The following is a 7,083-nucleotide window of genomic DNA, read 5'->3' on the forward strand; positions in this document are numbered from 1 at the left end:
TTTCGAAAAATTTATAAAGAGCATAAAAAACTTCTGTAAAGAGGCATACGCTTAAATTTAGACGTCAATAAGAGCTAGGTTTTAAAAGATTTTACGAAAGATCAATTTAACAAGATTCATTAGTGTTAATTTTAAAAGATTTCACAGTAAAGTGGGGACAAGATATGCCCTATTTTTATTACTCGCGTGCTTCAGATTTCAGGTACAGTACGTTCCTTTGAACTTCATTAGTATAAAACTCTTGAACGAAATTACGCTCGATCGAGAGATCAATTTAATAAATTTAATTACAGTAAATTTTAAAAGATTTTAAGGACCTTTTTCATATTACCCCCATGTTTCGGATATTACTTGCCTTCTAATTTCAATAGTTTATGAAGGAATTGTGTCTCTTGAGTGAAATCAGGGATTTATATAATTTTTAAAATGTAATCTATCCCTGGTGAAATTAAGATCATTGGAAAGATCAATTTAATAAGATTTATGAGTGAGTATTTGAATAGATTTCACCATGGGGGGACGAGATATACTTTATTTTTACTACCCCCATTTTTCGGACGTCAATTTTTAGAAGTAAACTTCGAAGACATTTTTTTAAGTATATACTTCAGCAAACCGTTCTAACATTTTCCTTGGTTTTAACTCTAATCGACTTAATTAAGATAAACACGCTTGGAATAATAAGGTAATTGAATTAAAGTCTACGTGCCATTAAAAATGCGAATGCTATAATCTTGGGAATATTAAGGTAATTTAATATGAACTTTTCGAAAAAGATTTAAAAACTGATGACTTCACCTAAAGTAGAGTCTGTAGGCTTAGCTCACGAATGGTTCTCTCAACCGCAAGTCGAAAAGTGAAGTTGTAATTACCATAAACCTTTAATTACTAAAGTTAAATATAAATTTTTAAAACATTAAGATTTTCAGGAAATTTCATCAAACTAAAGCGATTAGAAAATGTGTTCTCTAAATTTCCTGGTCTTTTTCACAAAAAACATTCATGAACTTTATTTAATTTTTAAAGGACTAGAGTTTATCGGATCTTTACCTTTTTGATAACGGACGTTAATAGCACTTCATTAAACGATAAAGTATAACCATTAACATTAATGGCTTAACTAATGATAGGTTCTTGAGGCTGAATTGTAGGAATTAAATTCCATAATACCATAGAAATGCACCAGCTATAAACTATACTGAAAATTGTGGTAGTTAAAAATGAACTTTAACTCGTGGAAATAAGGTGAAAATTACTTTAATTATAATATGAAATCTCTCGCGTATTAAATTTTCGTCAACAAAAGTCTTAAAATACTGGCTTTTCTTGAACGTAAGCATTATATATAATTTCACTTAATTATGAAAGCAGATTTTTGCACCGAGGAGTTCCTTTCAGCCGGAGGCTCCGTTTCAACCCTTCGAGCGCGGTTCCTTACAGTTCCGCGTTACGCATTTAGAGCAGTAATATATGCTTTCGGTCGAAAAAATACACCAAGCCCCAAAGGTAGAAAAGAGTTCTTTAGTCTCGCGTAATAATATTCAAGACAACGTTGAAATAAATCCCACTTTTTCCACGCCACTCTTAACTATTCTAATCTATTTAACATGAACCCCCCGATCCGGATGGGAATAGTCGAGGTAAGGATATTTAGACATCGATTTTTAATGTCACATCTCAGTTTGTCTTTTCACACAATTCAACACTTCTTCATAAAAGTTTCACTTATCGATTACCCTAATGAGTGATTAACCCATTGATGCTGAAAACTTGAGTGACTAGCCACATGATACTCAGCCTTTAACAGCACTAAAGAGTGAATAGCGCCTCGATGCCCTACCCTAATAAGTGATAAACCCCTCGATGCTCGATCTTTCAGAGGTCTTAAATGATTACTGTACTGAAAATCCTTACTTCCGGAGGCCACAAGCATTCAATAAAATTATAATTGTAATATCCTAGCGCCTCAAAACCGTTCTAAAACTAACGTCAGTATATATTTAGACAAAGTTAACCACGTCACGTGTCAACCTTGAAACATTTAGTGCCGGAAGTAGTCCCAAAAAATTTCAAGGAACTGAATTAAACATATTGCATATCCTTTATGATAGAAACAAGAGTCATGATCGCAATTAGATCACCGCTGTTATGGGTTTAATTTGGCAAGCTTCCATTGTTTGTTGCTCCTCGAGATAATTAATTTTCAGTATGGAGAAACGTTAACAATCATGCTGGATAAATAAGAAAATTGTCGAGGTTTAACGAGATTGTAGTGTTTACATTTCAATAGAGTTGTTAATGGAACTCTTACTAACGCTTGAACAGTTCATTATTTAAAATCTTAAGACCTGTATAGTTGCTTTTCAATAAATAGCGATAGTTGCATATTCAGGTATAGCCCTCGTCTCGACTCGGAGAGGTCTAAACTGCATGGTTTCCCAAATTGTTTCCTTTCTTAAAGGAAACTGTGGGTTTTGAGATCGCCGATGATCTCTACGCTGCCGTAACGGAGTATTTCAGTAAAAGGTTTAACGTCAGGTACAAATCTGTGACAATTTCTCTTAACGTGTCGTCAAAATAACATATGCACTTTCTTTGAAGCGTCGTTTTTAAGGAGTTACCTTTGGATGATGTGAATGTGATAAGAAGCCAAGGTGTTTTGCCAGAGGTAATTTTCAAAATTGCGCACTCGTACAACATCAAGCGCGGCATTGCACCTGAGATATCACTTCCACAAGCCAGTTCAAGTTGTATTTGCATGTCGATTCGTGGAAGAATGCGGTTTTTCAGGTAGCGAGAGGCTTGTTAAAATGAATTTTATAGAAGATCAAACGTAGCTCAGTTATGTGTTCCGGGGTGTACTTTGCATGAGCAGTTTCCGAAACAGCAACCGCTATTCCATAAAAACAACGTCGTTGTTCAAAACTGCTTTTTAAAAATAGCGGCTGCTGTTTTGGGAAACAGCAGTTTTTAGGTTGAGTTTTGAACAATTATTAGGCTAACCCTATATACAGTTTACCTTACCTTACTGACCTAATACTATTCGGGTTGCAATAAAAATACCTAAACTTACCAGGCATCGCTTTACGAGAATATGTGACGTTCCGCCTATACGTCATTTCATGACAAGCTCTCAGTAACCAGTGACAAACTTATGAAACATATCTTATGAACTTGTGGTAAAAAAAATGAGATGTGGCTTTGTATCTCTTTTGACAGACAATGGACGTGCTGTTTTTTCCATTGCAAGCCGATAATTTGTATTCTCCGGCGATGAAATGTCGCATCACTGGCATTTATGAATCGGTATCAACCTTTATCCTTTCTTCAATCCCGAAGATGACGAAGAAACCATCTCTGTCTTTCCTCAACATGGAAGGAGAAGTAATATGAAATTTCTCCGAACATTTTTAGAACATGTATTACCATATTTTTCCCACATTAACTATAGTTCACGCTATCTTGGCTTTCAAGTCTATTGGCAGTGTCAATCGTCTTGGCTTTAGCCACGCCCAATAAACAAGGTGGCCCACCGTTTATCCTTACTTTCTTCGAAATGATTTGGAAAAATATACTCCTTTTCTTCTACGAGCGTAAGTAATTTCTTAAATTCAAGAGATGCAATGTATCATGTCTGGGACTCGATTTGTATTTCGTGATTTCAGCGTACGCTCGTGTTGAGAAAGCGATCATGTGGCGCGTGACAGCCATGTCCTGGTTGATCGCGACCACTTTCATTATCTTCGAAATATCAGGGAAGCTGAAGTCGGATTTTACAGAGAAAGATTACGACACTGTCGACACCATCGACCAACTCCTCAAACATGATTTAAAAAATGTCTGGTTTTGGCACGCTACTGACGGATTCGCTTCTTTCAGAAAAAAAGTAACCGCATAACTTTATAAATCAATCGGATAACTGCTATTTTTTCTTATATTTATTACTTCCATCAGGAATGTATGAAGGGGGGTTGGAATGGCTAAAGGGGCTCCCGGTGTTCCCTTGATGGTGGAAACATATGGCGAGGGCCTTTTTTTTGGGAAAAGTGTAGCTCCTCCCAAATCGTCTGCTTAGCCATCTCCTGTGGCTTATTTACAGGTGGGTCCCTTTACAATGCATAGAGGGGTGGTGGCTAGCCCCTATGCCACAGCTAACCTACAGCGCCCTATACCGCGTTACCGTTAACCTCTGCAAGTTTTGATGGAAAGGAGAAACCGGGTTAGACCGCGGAGGAAAACTCCTTTAACAAGCGGGGAGAGAATTTGACAACTCTACGCAGAAGTATTTGTTCCCAGATTTTCACCCGGTGCCATAGTCCGGGATCGAACCCGGGATCCTCTTGCTGCGAGGCGAAAGCGCTAACCGCTACGCCACCCCACGTTATTTCGTCAGTCGATGATGTCGCTAACATAAAATAAGACACGCCAGATGTTTCCAAGATCATTTAAGGCCTATTATGATTTGACCTTAGCCATTCCAACTCCCCTCCATTCATTCCTGCTTCTATATTATTGGGTGATTCAAATAACTATAGGTCAACGTGTCCATCCCAGAAAGTTCAATGATCCCTGTTGAACACGGGGTAATAGGCGAGGAGTTCGTCAAAGTCTCGGAAAACGTCGATGGCAAGAGGAAGTTCATGGTTGTTGGGACAATGGTAATAAAATTTATTCTGCTCGAAAATCGACAGATGGAAAATAAAATACAATACGCGAACAAATACTACTTTTCTCCGTCAATTGATGATAAACTTTTGGTATATCCCGCTTCGTATAATTTCTCGCGATCAAAGAACATGGAGATGGTAAATCTAATGTAAGACCAAAAAAACATGGATAATTCTATAAATTTTAACAAATCATCTTCGTTTCAGGTTAGAGATTTCCAGCGAAAACGACCTCTTATTCCACCACTTCTACAAAGCGCGATATTTGATGGATCTCATCAAATGGGAAGAGCCACCGGACGATTTTTCAACGATATCCGTTAAGGAAGTCGAAAGCCTTCTTTTTCTGTACCACATGGGAAACGTCATAGCCTTAATGGCTTTGATACTCGAGAAGACCTTATCACTTTTGCTGCTTGTCAAGAAGTCGAGGAAACCGAGAATGGTCTAGCAACGACGCTAACATATAAATTGATAATTTGTAATGTATCCAGTGAGGATGGGTTTAAAACACCCGGGATAGATTTAATTTTAGAAGTAGGAATGGTGAACCGAGTAATCTGGGCGCGTGTCACAGCCCTCGGGACGAGAGGGGGGGCATGAAATAAGACGCTGGTCATATAGCGACAGAGGTAAAAAGGAATTACGTATTTTTCGCCGTCCCCGTTAAAAACGTCATCAAAACTTAGTTTTAGGGAGCCAATTAATAATAATTTAAAATTTTCGTTACGTGTTGGAGAGAGGGGTTCTATACTGGGCTATGAGTCGGACTGAAGTAAATACTAACCGTTCTCCATTCCTACTTCTATAATTAAATCTATCCCTGAAAACACAAAATTTAGAGTAAATATGTTGTAAATACAAATAGATGATTTAATTTAATTTTCTACATTTCTGCTTTCACTTAAAAATAAATAATTAAATTTTGTACATATAAATGCTTTTGCATAAAACGAAATAATTTAATTTTGTTGTACATATCAATGATTGTTCTTAAAAAAAATAATGCACTTAAAACTAAATAATTTTCCTTCATCTTATTGCTGTTACCTATAACGGAGTAATTTAATTAAAAATATTCAATTCACTTTGATCGATAAGCCTTCGTGAAATGTACTTAAATACTGAATGATCTCATCTTTTTCTATATATTGCATAATGCTTTCTTCTTCAGAAATAAGAAACCGAAACTAACTTAGTTTCCACGGTTTTCGAAAGCAAATATTAGCTATCTACACTAAGGGTTTCCTAATGATGAGTCTTTCAACATAATTACCTTGCCATTGGCCTATTGTTGGAGTTAACATAAAAAGAGCGTCATGTCACGCAAAAAAGCTTTAACGTAGATAAAATTCAAGGAATGCTACCAAGAAACATTTTGAACTTATAGTTCTTCACAAAAAATAAACAAACTCGTGTCTTAATTGAGTAAAAATAAATATTTAAGCCTCGTGTAGGCATTAAAAATATTTACAACACATATCAACCGTTACCCGCAACTTAGAGGCTCTTTAGCTTTATCAAGAAGTTATATCTAGTATCTCAGAGAGAAGGTATAAATTCGCCAGATTTCCAGCTTTATCTCCAGTCCAAACGTAGGTCCGGAGTCAATCCCCGTCTCTAAATTACAACCAGCATCTCATTGGTTCTTGAAATCTCACGTCAGCGCGACGACGCGAGTGACGAAAATTAGTCATATTTTCCGGCTGAGGAGAGGCGAAATGGCCCGGCGACTCCTTTTACGTCCCCCCTTGTATTTTGAAAGGGGGACTGGGACTATGGCGCGCGAATACAAAGGCATCTTATACCTTCTCTCTGAGATACTGATATAACTTCTTGGCTTTATATAGGGTTTTATATAAATAAATTAAGGGCATTTTCTTGGGTGATTTGATGCCGAAAATGTTCTATGAAATTCTACGTGTATTTTACGCATGACCCCTTAAAATTAAATTAGGGGGTTATCCCTAAAACAGTCAAATCATAACTCGAAAACAGTGGCCTAGACGGCAAAATGCCATAGAATATTTTAGACTTAAAATCGTCCAAAGGACATCACCCTTAATTATGTGAGACTCTCAGATACATTCTGTTTATTATGAAATTATTATGTATTCTGTTATTTGGTGATTGAAAAATCTTTAGATGATGTATTAGTCCTTTCCTAATATTCCTTTAAATAAAGGAGATCTGTTAACTTTAAATTTTGAAAATCTATAATGTGTTAAAGTATTAGTTTATTATTAAAATTTTATTATATTACTGACGAAAATTAAACTGAACTTGCAATAAAATGTATTATTCAAAATTATCTTGCTGACGAAAACTGAACTGCACTTAAAATTGTAATATTTAAAAATGTTATAGTCTTGCATTCCAATAAACAACCATAGTATATAAATTTTAAATACGTTTT

This window comes from Phalangium opilio, unplaced genomic scaffold (assembly GCF_054372755.1).
Source record: "Phalangium opilio isolate 3A_F unplaced genomic scaffold, DU_Popi_V2 ptg000042l_1, whole genome shotgun sequence".
Lineage (NCBI taxonomy): Eukaryota > Metazoa > Arthropoda > Arachnida > Opiliones > Phalangiidae > Phalangium > Phalangium opilio.